Source organism: Sylvia atricapilla, chromosome 4 (assembly GCF_009819655.1).
Source record: "Sylvia atricapilla isolate bSylAtr1 chromosome 4, bSylAtr1.pri, whole genome shotgun sequence".
NCBI classification, from domain to species: Eukaryota; Metazoa; Chordata; class Aves; order Passeriformes; family Sylviidae; genus Sylvia; species Sylvia atricapilla.
This window is the reverse complement of record NC_089143.1, coordinates 27,064,373-27,078,606: the sequence shown is the minus strand read 5'-3', so window position 1 is coordinate 27,078,606 and position 14,234 is coordinate 27,064,373.

Below are 14,234 nucleotides of genomic sequence, written 5' to 3'. Positions count from 1 at the left end.
ATGAAGAGGACATATTTTAGCCTGATATCCAGCCATAGAACAATTTTTTTTTTTTTTTTTTTTTTTTTTTTGTGGATAATTGATGCTACCAAATGGTAGCTTCCACGTTTTTTCTTTTTGCCTGTTTTTACATTATACTTGTTTTTCCACATTTACCTGATCTACCCAAAGTTTTCAAATTTATTTTTTGAAAATAAATAAATCTATTTTTAGTAGTCCTAATATAAAAGAAATTATGATACTCTAAATGAGATCTAGAATTTGCCATCTCAAGCCCCTACACAGCAGGTCCATAAATCTGTACTACACTAAGCTGTACTAAGTTGTCATTGTTCAGTAATTCTTTCCTTTTCTTTGAACACATACCTTTCCATCTTCTCTTTCTGCAGTTTCATTTATTCTTTATTTTTATTTATTTTTAAAAAGAGCTCATTATCTCAGCTATTTCCAGACAGAATAATCCAACACACTTCTCATTTGCATGTAAAGTCCAGTCAATGTGAATTGATCAAAACCAAATTAACAGCAATTGGTTCCAATATTTTCCCTGTTTACACATTAGCTTGCTACCTGTAACATATAGATGTATTGAATTCAGCTTAGCAACCTGAGCATGAATGCTGTGGCCTTTAAAGAGAAACTTATCTGTAATTAAAATCATGCACAAGTTTTAGTGGGAATCTGTTTACTAGCTAGAAAGAAAGCTGATTCTAAAATAGAATAGAATTTAGCTTAGTAGTTCATGGGTTTGATTTGGAATTAAATCCCCTAAAATTATGGGGACCTGGCTTTATTAAGCTTCAGATTATGTGAAGATTATGTCTAGTTCTGGGTGGGTCTAAATACAAAAAATAATTCACAGGGTACCTCTCCTTCTCATTACACCATAGATTTCTTTTTTTTAGGATATCACTTCAAACTGATAGTAAGTTAACACAGTTACAATCATTATAGGCATTTTTTCCAGAAGTCATATAATAAATATGCATTGAAAATACAAGCATGCAGTATAAATCATGTGGCACAGTGTTCAGATGACAAGTAATAAGGGCTTAAGAATAAAAACTGGAGCACATATACAGTGGTTGCTATAAGGAAATGATTTATCCCATAGTGTATATTGAATTGCTTATTATAATTTAGAATGGTAATTGCTATGGCTTCACTATACTGTTTAATTGCTACAGTACACTGATACATACCAGGGAAGACACTGCAGTAACTGCTGCCCTTATATAACAGCATTTGCATAATCTGCACTGTAGTTTATTCTTATAGTAGATAATGCAGTATATGCAGGAATCAAATTGTTTCACACCATATTGATTGCAATTAAGGGCACAAATATGAATACAAAGATAAGGCTTTTCTCGTGGTATTTATCACAGGACAGATGCAAATTTCAAGTTGAAATCATTACCATGCTAGTCTTTCCTGGAAAATAATCATAGAAAGCAGCTACTGGGATTTTGTAACACAAACAAGCATGAGACACAGATCTGGATTTTTGTCAAAAAAATTCCATTTTCCTGGATGAATCCTTCCAGAAGCAGAAGCATATTACTACAGAAAGAAACTATCACTGGAAATTTTTCCATGCCAAGGATCAGCCCAACAATTCTATCAGCAGGGTTCCCACTGCTCTGGGGTGCTGAGCTTACAGGGAGTGGAACTCACCTCCAAGAGAGCTAGGGCTAAATTGCAGTGAGCTGTCTGGATCACTGCCACCCTTCTCATTAAATTCCGAAATCACATGTGCCTGGGGGGCATTTTAAAGACTACAAGCAAATTATGCCACAAGGAGAAGTAATTCTGTGTGTTCAAGGTGCCACAAGAAGCAGCACCACATCTTTAAGATGGCATAAGGAGAAGTATCTCCCTGTATTTAAGATGCCAATTTCTTCATTCTTTGATTATTTGCTTTTAAAATGCACTGGAAATCTTAGGAAAGACTTATGGCTGTTCTGCCTTATGAGTGTTTTAGATAATGTAAAAAAAAAAGTCATGGATCAAAGACACCAGCTATGCTAAAATGCTTGAAGAGATGGCATTTTTGATGGATTTGTTTGTATTTTTGTGAAAGCAAGCAGTGGGATGTACTTTGATTTGAGAGATTTGTAGTTTCTTATACCCACAGATTATGACTGACACAGCTAATTTGTGAAAGTAATAGCAAGTTAGCTGATATTTTGGCTTCAATTTTGGGAATTCATTACTGTTCCCTTTTTAAAAAAGCCAATACACCCAGTCTAGAAGCAGAATGAAAATCACATCACAGGGCTCAGACAACCTCGGTAATGAATTGCCAAAGAAGAGATTAAGACCAGACAAAAATTCTTGGCAAATAATTGCAAACAACTACAAACAATTCACTGAAATAAAAAGTGAGGGTTCCTAATGCAGGATTTAAATAATTAGCTCAGCTGTAGCTCTATTGCAAAAACAAGAGACTGTAAAAAGTTGTTCAGACAACTCACTTTAAGAGCAAGTCCTGCTTCACTTCATGGACTTGTGAAGTTTCAACAGGCAGCTGATGGCAGGGGACATTGATGTACAATAAATGTAGCATGCAATCACTCTGATTGTTTGTGATCATGACATTTTACAAATGCTGCTTCTCTGTCATTTTCTAAAGTATTGTTCTAGAGGGTTGTGACAGAGGAAAAAGAAGTTTGAAAAAAAAACAAAAACCAAAAAGCCCAAGAAGAAATGTCACACTGTCTCCCTAGACAAGCCAGATTGAAAAATTGAAGAGAAATCAACTTGGATGAGATAGATTCATAGCACTGACACCGCACTAGCAAAATCAGAAGTAGATTTTGAGATTACTGAAGTAATAAAGCCACAGTTTCTTTTCACAGAAATTTACAGTATGCTATCTATACGCTGTAATGAGTGTGGCAGTACTGTGGTCAGAGCAAGAGCTTGCTGGATGTTTTTTATTTGACTTTGCTACTGGCATACTGTGTGACCTTGAGGTTCAGACCCTACTTGTGGGATGGGGTTAATAATCCTAACCTATTTTGCAGCTGATCAAATGAAATCTCTGAGTGCTCTCTATAGATACCTGCAGCCAATAATTAATGTGCCTTACACTTCATTGTTTTCCTTATTTTGTCTTGGGAATTTAATAAGATTCAAAGTTTTTTAAAATGTTTCCCTGTCCTAACCACAACCCACACTCAGCCTATTGCATCTGTAGATGGGAGAGCAAAAGTGGGCCCAGTTCAGTCACCCTTTCAGACACAAAAGCAAGGTCAGACCATAGATTCAACCCACACACTTGCAGACAGGTGCTCAGGAAGTATCTGAGCATTTGCTATTTTCCCCATGTACATAACAACATATTTTAGACTTTTTATCCATCTAAAACTCTCATCCAAACATTATTGTCTCTTCACTGGGTGTTCCATGTTCTTTTTCCCTTCATCTTGGCCACCAACCATTAAGAAGGCCTGATGCATGAGCATGATTGATTTATTCTGTATGATTTTATTGTTTAATTACCATTCACTGCTGTAAATAATACTAGGTGTACATGTAATTTTTTTTAATCAAGAACAGCATTTATGGAGTTATTAATTCAGTTGAGTCACAGAAAAAGCTATTTTTCTTTCCTTTGTGTCTTCAGCTCAGTGGGATAATGTGAATTGTGTGAATTGAATGGTTCCACCAGAAAGAATTGGCCGGACCATACACCTGAATATACAGGTGTGCCTTTACTACCTTGATATTATAAGGCTGATTTCTACATGTTGACCTTAAGGTCAGGATAGAGAGAGACAGAGCTCCTGGAGTGGGTCCAGCAGAGGGTGACAAAGATGATGAAGGGACTGGAGCATTTCTGTCAAGCATGTCTAGTGCCCTACTGCAATAAAATCCCTTGGTTTTTCTCAGCTGGCATTCTAAGCCATTATCAGCTTCTCCTCCAAAAACATCCTGTTTTTACCTCTCACTGTCTCTTGATAGTGAGAGACTGAAGGAAAAAGATGAAGATTTTCCATCAAATCTTCATTCAAAAGGAATTCTGCTGTCACATCTTTAAACCTGGGCCACTATAGAAGCAGGCAGCAAGTGTTAACTATTCCCTTGTCAGCCGAAATTTTCTGGGTTTTTCTGCTTTTCCACTTTTTACATCCAGAACTAGGAAGGTTGAGCTAGATTTTATCTTCAACCACCTCATTTGTAGCTTTCAACCTTGATCTCGTTTGTATTTGTGATACTTATATGACATTTAATGCTCTAAAAGGCATCACAGTCAGAATATTTACCATCAAAAAAACACCCCCAAAAATTAAAATATGAAGTTGCAAGTTTTTATTGCTCTGAAAAAATGGAAAGACCAATCCTATAAGAACAGCCCAGTGCAAATTTCACTAGGATCACACCACAGAGCAAACAGAACTGCTTGGGCTCAGAATATATGGATAGAGCTGATCAATCATAATTTTTATCTGAAAATTATAAGAATGTTTCTAATTAGTGAAATGACAAAGTTCAGGAATACCCCTCTGGTAGGTGTGTTTTCTTAGAGGAGTTGGTAACAGGAAATGTGAAATAATGAAATTATGTGAAATAATTCTTCTGAGGATCTGAAAGAAGTCCCTTCTGTACCCAAAGTCCCAGTGTAGATGCACTTATACTGACAAAGGACTATATATCCCCTGGGGTGCACCATGAGCTATGCTTGTAAAAGCTACATAAATAGAGCAGAAAGCTTCTTGTAGTGTAGGCTGTGCTGAAGACAGAGTGACAGAGACCCTGTCTGAGAAAAACTGGGTGATGTGGCTCTGGCTGAAGTAATGGAGGGTCAAATGCACAGCCTGACTCTCAGAGTCTCATTCCTAAGGTTATAACTTAGAACAAGAGACATTTTTAAAACTGTTGAAAACTGCCAGTTCCTACTGATAGGAGATTCTTCTTGCACAACCAAAAAAAAGACTATATCACAACTAGATTAAAAAAACCCAAATGAAGTCTTCTCAGCTGAATCTTCAATATTCATTTTATTGACACAGTTTTTTATTACTATCTGCCATTGTATTGTGTAAATGAGTTAATATGGTTTTTAAAGTCATGGAGAGATCTTTGTTTGATTAGAAGGAGCTGAATTTTGTCTAAAGACAAAATTTTCCTGGATTTGTAGGAAATCCATTTTATTTGACTTCGAATACCATTATATAAATAATATGCTCAGCTAGTAGCAGGCAATAGCTCATACTGACCTTGAATTCACTACACAGGTATAACCGTAATGTCAAACCTTATTCTTTTGAGTGTTACTCGGATCGTTTCATACTGTGGAAGTAACTTGTTAGACACCAACCACAGCAAGCACTGAATAAATATCCAAAAATGTAGCTGAAGAACAGAGATAGTAGATGACCTAATAGCTTGTGCTTTGCCTGCATGAAGGTGTTTTTAAACAGTTAATTAAACAAAAAACATTTGAAATTCAGACTTTGCCAGATCACATCAGTGCTCCAAACACAAAGTGTCAAAGTAATGTTGAGGATCTGGGTCTGAACAATTTTCCCAAGGTCATCCAGAATGTTTGTAGCAGTGTAGCAATGTTTAAAGCCATGCTGTCCACATTGCAGACAAATACCATAACAAGTGAGCCATCCTCTGTGAAAGGAATGTACAACAGGAATCTCTGTTTCCAGATAATACAGGGTGTCATCCTCTGCTACATGAGGATATTTACACCTGGGGAAGAAGGAAGTCAACAGTTCTTCTGTTTTAACCTTTCTTTTGATCTTGAAGCTTCAATCCAACGTTCTCAGTCTCCAAAACAAAACCAGTAAATTGACATGTCACACAGTTTACAAAATGAGGAGTGTTATCAAGGACAGGCTTTGTAACTAGGCTTCATTCGGTACATGAGCACAATTCATATTGTTCCCACCTATTACCAGAACTTGAATAGGTAAAATATGAACCATTCCACAATCTGCATACTCATTTATATCCCCTATATGCGAAACTTAGGAAATAAAAAATGTTCTGTTTCCCCTTCAAGCACAGAACTCAGTGTAACACAAGTCAGCTAAGTTATCTTGGTGAGACCAGGCTTTGACACGAGCTTTGCAAAGGAGGAGTAGACATTTACCCTTGGAGTTTAAAAGTGAAACTGGAACTTCCAGTAGGAGAAGATATTACACTTTCTGAAATTTATGACACTTCTTGGTCCTAAATTTTCTATGACTTTAGGCTGGTTTGGGATTGATACAAACATAAAATTTTCTAGTCGACACAGGAGAAACTGTGGTTCTAAATAAACCTTTAGCATAATGTATAAGTCTTTTGCAGGGCTCCAAGGTAAAGTATAAAGTAGGAGAATCAGGTTGAGTTTTACTCCAATATTCCCAAACTCAAGGTTCAAACCAAAAATGAGCATGATCTCAGGCAAAAGCAGATTTTTGGCATTAAATTCTTGCAGAGCAAAGCAATTAGGACTCAGAATGAAAATGGTATTGGAAGGATCTCTGTTGAACTGCTTACAGCATCTTCTGTGAGATTCCAGCTGAAATATAACCAAGTCCCTTATTTCTAGCTTGCATTTGTCCTTCTCCTCTAACTCCTACTTCTTTAACATTTCCCAAATTTCTTTTCTTTTGCTTGCTTGTGCTATTGCTTTCCCCATCTTCTGCTACTCTTACAGGATTGTCTTTACTACTCCTCCTTGTTGCACCACCACTTCTGCTTAAGTATCCCCTCATCATCTCTGACACATCTCCCTTTACATGACATAATTTTGACCAGTTTGGTGTTTCTTTCTTCTTTTTAATCTTTCCTTATTCCTGTTACTCACCTCCTCTGCTTCCCTTTCTCCTGGCTGTGCTTCTCTGCCCGTTCTTACTCTGGGACACTTTCTTAACATCCAATCCTAATGTCTAGCTACAGTGTTATCCTATTTCTTTTCACTTTAGCCTTCACAGACATAGCCATGGAAGAGCTCTATCTTCTCAGAAGCAAATGTGAGAATGTTGGTGCAAACAGAACTCCAGCCTTCTCTGCTTAAGGCTGAAAATCCTAATTAATTAACTCTTTCCTTATGGGCCATGTATTCTCACATCATTCCTTTTCTCAGAAATTTCAGTCCATTTCTTGAAATAAAATACTGCACTTTGAATAACATTTCGCCACTGACACCTTACCAGACCAGGCAGAGAAAAATGTATGATTTCCCTCTAATCAAGTACCTCCTTCTTTCAATTCAAGATCTTTGTCTGTTTTTTTCTCAAAGTCTTTCTATCCCTTAAATCACTTCAAGCCCAGTTGTGCCACAGATCAGAATTTCTGGTCTCTTCAGGCAATTGTAGTTGTAAGCTATATATTTTTGCTAGAAACACAGTAGTAATTCCAGTCTTCAAAGGAGAGCACCTGAATATAATCAATTGTTTACTCTTCTACCCCAATAATCTGATCTGGTTTTTTTGATATTATGATAAACGTTGATTTAGGAATTTAAGGAAAATTAACTAGTAATGTTGGTGCATATAACCCCATGTGGAAAAAATAACACTGGCTCTTATTTTATGAAAATATTTTTTAAATTTTCACTCTGTTTACAGAAGTGAGAAACAGGATCAGTCTAATCTGACTTAAACACATATGGATTTAAGTAACACTTTCAAGAAAAAAAAAAAAACAGCTTTTGGCACTACCTTTAAAATCTGTGCTAAAACTACTTTTGCTTAGAGAATTTTTACATAGCATGCAATACACATATGCTTCCAGAGTCAGGGAAGATTCTAGGAAAGAGATTTCTCACTTTTACTTAAAATAAAGAAGCCATGGAAAGTTATTTGCAGTTAATCCTTGAAAAACAAAAAACAGCACTAAATTGAATTTTACTCTTTAAATGATATTGACAATTCTGTAGAGCGAGATCAATTTTTAAAGTTGGCACCAAGAGGGATCCCACTTGTTTCCCTGATTTATTGACAACCACTTTACATATTCTTGCTTATAACAGTGAAAACCTCAATTTAATTTGATCTCTAAATTCCTCAGCTTCAGTAGACTCTTTGTAGTATATAGATAATAATTTACCCTGAATTGTAGTCTGACCACCACTTGATGCAATGGATGAGAATGTGCTGGGAAGCCTCTCTGAACCATTTCAAGCAGCCTTTCAAGAAGCTATCCAGCAAGGAAGATTAAACATTAGCTGATTACCGACAAGTAATTAACAATGTCAACGAAACACAGAAACTGAATTAATAATAATTATATCATCAACACGCTGATCATCTTGTAGAGAATCCCAGGGAAGAGGAGAGGTTAATTACTCATTGCTAGCAGAACAGCAGGAAGTCGACCAAAACCATGCCTCTGCATGGTGTTAACTGCCAGGCAGATAATTAATTAACATCATAATTGTAATGCAGGCAGCATGAAAATATTGAAATATTACTTCATTTCCATCCTATTACCTATCCAGCACATTCTGTAACTTAGAGGCTTGAACTGCAAAGCTTGGTTGTGTCCAGAGTCCCAGGTGATGTGGTTTTGACTTTATTTTCTATCAGAGATCTATAATGAATGAAAGACTGAGAGACTTGTGAGAGGAAAAAGAGCCAGCAGCAAGTCAATTCAGACAAAGATTTCTTCCATCTTGACAGGAGATGTTCAAGCATGATTCAGGAAGAGTTAGACTTGTGGGTGCATGGATGGCTAAGAGAGTTAGACTGTCAACAATTTCTCCCAAAATAAATTAAGAAATATTTGGAAAATATATTAAATCACATGGAATCAGAGAATAGAACCATAGAATCACTACTATTAGAAACAATCTCCAAGATCATTGAGTCCAACCATCAACTTAGCCCTTCCAAGTCCACCATTAAACCACATTCCCCAAGTTCCTTTAAATACCTCTAGAGGAGGTGATTCCACAACTTCCCTGGGCAGCCTGGTCCAGTGCCTGACCACCCTTTCAGTGCACAGGTTTTTCCTTATATCCAATCTAAACCTCCCCTGGTGCAACTTGAGGCCATTTCCTCCTGTCCTGTCACTTGTTACCTGTGAGAAGAGCCTGACCCCCACCTGGCTAAAACCTCATTTCAGGGAGTTGTAGAAAGCAAGAAGGTCTCTAAGCCTTTTTTTTCTCCAGACTAAACACCCCAGCTCCCTCAGCTGCTGCTCATAAGACTTGTGCTCCAGATCCATCCAAATGAGGGTTCATGATCATGATGATCATCTAAATCCCAAGCAGGTCTTCAGGAAGAAGTTGTGTGAATGCTATCTATCATACTTGCACTCCCTTGTTGAATGTCATGACCTTCAGTTTGTCTGGCCCAGGGGATTGCACACCACTTATATGGAAGCATTCTGTACAATTTTGGTCAAACTGACCCAGGATAGAATAAACAAAGAGGTCCTTTACTGTCTCCATTCTGTCAAACAGCCAGAAACAATTTTACATGCCCACTTGCCCCATTGGAAAAACATTACAGCACTTTGTGTCCAAAAATACTGTCCTATAACCATGATCTTCTGCAATTTAAGCCTTGTGAAAAGTGCCTATTGATACAACCTCACAGAACCTCCTTTAAATCAAATGAGACAAAGGTGAAGGCAATTGGTTTACTAAAGCTGTTTTTTTCCTGATTTGTCCCATATTAAAAAGAAAGAAACAAACTAACGAAACAAAAACCCTAACCCAACCCAAAACTAGGAAAGCATGCTGGGAAACGACTCTGCAAAATGCTCAGGGAGAATTTGAGCTGAAAGCCACCATTACCACCAAGTGAGGAAAAAGTGTTGGTACTAGAGTACATTGAGCTGAATACTGCACATGAAATCTGGCTGATATTTTTTTAATATTGTGTGTCACAACTGATCTTCTTGGACATAAACAGCAACATAAGATAAAATGTGCAAAGTTAAATTTCCTTGATCAGAAGATATTGAATTTTGATCATCTGTAAGTTTAAATTGCCTTCTTTAAATTGTCTGAGAGCTTGAAACAGAGTAGTTTTGAAATAGCTACAATTCACCTAAAACAAAATAAGCTCACCAGCATTAGACCCTGTTAGTCTTTTAAACAGAGTGCTCCAAAAGAGTTATGGTGATTTGCAAAAGTTCCCTTTGTCGCCCAAATTCACTGCATGTTACGAACATGTATTGCATTCCACTTTCATGCAGTTGGCTGTTAGCAAAAAGAAGTGGTCAGGTGCAGACTGGCAGAAGAACAGGTTGGTAGTTTTGTCTGGGATGTGGTGAGCACATCATGAGTTCCTCCTAGGCCTTTCTGTATATAGCCTTCCTGCAATACACAGAACTGTCACCATTTAAGTAATACCTGTATAGCTCCATCTGCATCTGTAGAGCAGCAGAAGTTATACCTGGAGATGGATAAATAAGTTCATTAGGAGTTTGAATAATGTTCCAAGAGGGAACACAAGTTACAGTAGACAGATTTCCATAACACTTTTTGAAAAGGGGAGGACAACTACTCTCACATTCTGGCCAATGTTCTCTTTGTAACAGAGGATCTAACACCCAGAGCGTGTTTGTGACTTCTCCCTGCTCATACAAATGCTTGTGCAGTCACTGCTCTATCAATCTTTAACTCATAACCTTGACAAGTCCCTTGTCTGGGACTGACAGGAGCCGCAGAGCACCAAATCCCTTTACATTCTGCCTGGGGCCAGGTCTTATTTCAGTCTGCAGCCAACGAGCTTCTCACTGGAGGTCATGCTTGGAGTATTAAACAGATATACTAAACACTTACCAACAACAGCAAATTTATTTGCACTGTAATAAGCCAGGACTAACCCTACTGCCTTCTTCAGACTTTCCCCAGAGCTGGTGGAAAGTGGGAGCATTGGAAGAACCAGATCCTTTACCATCAGCTGCAGTCACTGCTGGCCTCACATCATACTCAGTCATATCCTCATGAGTACAAACAGGACTCAGCTCACCTTGCAGGCTGTAAAACTCAGAAGACACCCAGAAAGGGATGGGTGAATATGCAGAGCATCTTTAAATCCCTGGATCACTGCTTGAATTTCATGCACAATTCATTAAGATGATTTTTGCCTTGACAAAATGGTTATAAATGCAACCCCAAAGGATCTTAAGTCAGGGTTTGAGATTCCTTATTCTATGGCCTAAAAATCTACTTCACACTGAGAACAAAGGATAGACCTACTCTATGGCTAAATGTTGCCAAGAAATGAAAGGATTTGAAGCCCTGAGTTAAGCATCTTATATCACCCCATGATGAAAGAATGTCATTCAACCTTCAACATTTTGCAAACATCAAAGTCAAGCCAGCCTTTTGGTGACTGAGAGCATGATAATTCAAATTATATGAATGACAAGGACAGTTAACTAACAGCTCAACTGTATTGGAATATTTAATGTGATTGGAAAACCTATTTAAGTATATTCACATCTGGGAGCCCTTCCAGGTAGTTTGCTCAGCAGGGTATGTTGATAAATATCTTGTTGTCCCAGTGCCACTGCCTTTAGTGTGATGTTCATCTCCCACATGTCTTTCTGTTTCCTCCCATGATAAACAGATCCTTGTGTGCTTGTGTAGAAAAATTTCTTTTAAATGTAACAATTCCCTTTGGGAAATCCTAAACTTATTCCTTTCTGTAGCCCTTTTAATCTTTCCATCCTCTTTTCCAGCAGAATTCTTGTATTTATTTTAGAGATAAAATAAATTATTCTATCTCTAAAATAAACATCTGCAAATGTCACCTTCTGCACCTTCTGCATTTCCTTAAGTAGAACTTTAGTAGGCCATAGTATATAATGTAAATATAAATTAAGAAAATGGGAGGTGCCAGCCACTTTGGCCTGCATCCCTGAGTCACACTGATTTATTAAAGGCAGCTCACCCTCCCAACTGACTTAAATGGGCACAATGCTGCTGAAATGACCACTTGTACCTCAAAAGATGGTGAGAGGACACATTCATATGTACCTCATCCTACAAAGCTCAAGCAGGCATGCTTGAAGAGTGGTAAATTTTTAGGAGTTTCTGTCTGGACACTGTAATCCATAATTATTTTCAACATTGCTGCTGCCTGTCGAAGGAGTTGTATAAAGTTTTAGCATGGGTCTTAAATATGTTTTTCATCTGTTCTTTTGTTTTCCATACATGAACTTCTTCTCAAACTCTAGCCTTGACGAGCCCTGAAATCTGCCCTTGCTGCTTTTCCTTACATGCCCTGTATTTTTCATATGTAAAATGTGACGGTTTTTTCCATACAGAGATGAAAAAATGTGGATAAAATTTCCAGTATAAGCCAGCAAAGCTAAATCAAAATTAATGGAAGGAGATTCCCAGAAGGAAGCACATCATAGTGTAATGGGCTAATCTTTGATGATGCAATTATATATGGAACATTTCAAGTAACTTTGCCCAATTACATCCAAAGACATTGGTTACTACACTAAGGGTTTTGTTAATCTCAATAAAGAAAGGGTGGTCTGAAATGCAGCCACTAGATAATTAAAATTAGAATGCTATAGATGGCTCCTAGATTACTCATTTTATATAACGAATTGAAAGCCTAATAGGAAAACTCATAATACCAGCCCTCTTAACATTAACAATTACCATGATTAACAATGATACTCACAACTCATTTTTCATTGAAGACTATGGGCAGAGATAAGCTTGTTTATATAGACTAGCTTTTGAACTGATGAGCTATTTATCACTCCAAAAGCCATGAAAGGACAGACCGGCACCCAGCAATTAAAACTTGCAAAGTGACCTCGTGACAGTGAAAGACCCTCCCTTCTCTGGAGCAACAGTAAGGCAATTGTTTTCAAATCAGTTAAAAATTGAAAGATCATTTGTTGGTTTGTTAAAACATATATCTTGGCCTTGTAGTTACTGGAGCATTTGGCTTCACACAGAAGGGCTCTCACAGAAATGCAGATTTTCCAGTGTACACCACACATCAGAGAGGTGAAGTTTTAAGAGACACTAGATCAAAAGACTGATGTGTAAAGGATCAATAATGTTTTATATTAAAACAGCAAATAGAGAAACAAGGTTTTGCATAGGTATTATCACAGACAAAGATCTAAGCATATGCCATGTATGTGTCTCAACTAGATATCCCAATCAATCCTCATTTTCCTATTCTTATTTTGGTTTTCCTGTCTCATTTCTGTATTCTCTCATTAGTCCTCCCAGACTAAGCTTTTGAGAAGAAGGAAGTCTCTTATTTACCTGTCACCTAATAAAAAATCCAGCTGGACTCTACTCCAGAATCTTGAAACTTTTTCCAGGTTCAGTAGGACACGGAGAAGTCAACACAATGCACATATTAAAAGAAAAGGAAAATATGACAAAAGTAAAAGGAACAGGTCTTTCTAAGGCAGGGGGAAAAAAAGTCAGACATGGCTAAACTGTTCAATTCAGGTGTCTGATATTTTTCAGGCATTACTTACAGATTTATCATTTCAGTCATGTAATATTAGACATGAGTACATGAGTATACATGTATATATATTTATACAGTATAATATAAAAGAGACTAAGAAATACCACAAAATAGAAGACATTCCTGCTGGCAATGATTCAACTACCCATTGAGAAGAGAAGTAAATATTTAAGAACAGCATATATCCACTCTAGTCTTACCACTACAGCCCTAAGAAAACATAAGAAAAAGAAAATTTAGAAGAAGATTTTCAAAATTACTAGTTTGAAAGATACTATATTTATATGCTTAGCCCACATTTAATTCAGGAGTTACTGAGGATTTTTATTAATCAAATTAATTTACTATTCAATTAAAAAGCAAAAATAAATGTGAAAGCTCTATTATACCACCTACATCAGAAACACACATGCTCATATATGCATATAGAGTAAATTTAAGAAACAATTAACAATCTGTCCATAGATAACATACATCTGCAGAAATTTTCTAGATTTACTTTGGAAAGAAATTAGATGTAAGAAATTTGCTTGTTGGAGGAATGAGAGGGAATGAGACAGCAGGATTCAGGAGCTGATACCCTGGCTGTGCCTTTTCTATATTTCCACATTCTTCTGGTACTGATTGATTTGGGGCGATATGCTGCTGAGCAGTGAGCACGAGCTAACTAAACATAATCAACACATGCTACATTTATTTCCTCAGGGCCCCTCCCATTGTTCCACTTTTTTTCAGCAGCTGATGATAATACCCACAACTGATTTAAAATTAGTAACTCCTTCCATCCTAGGTAAGGTTCTGAGAGGATTA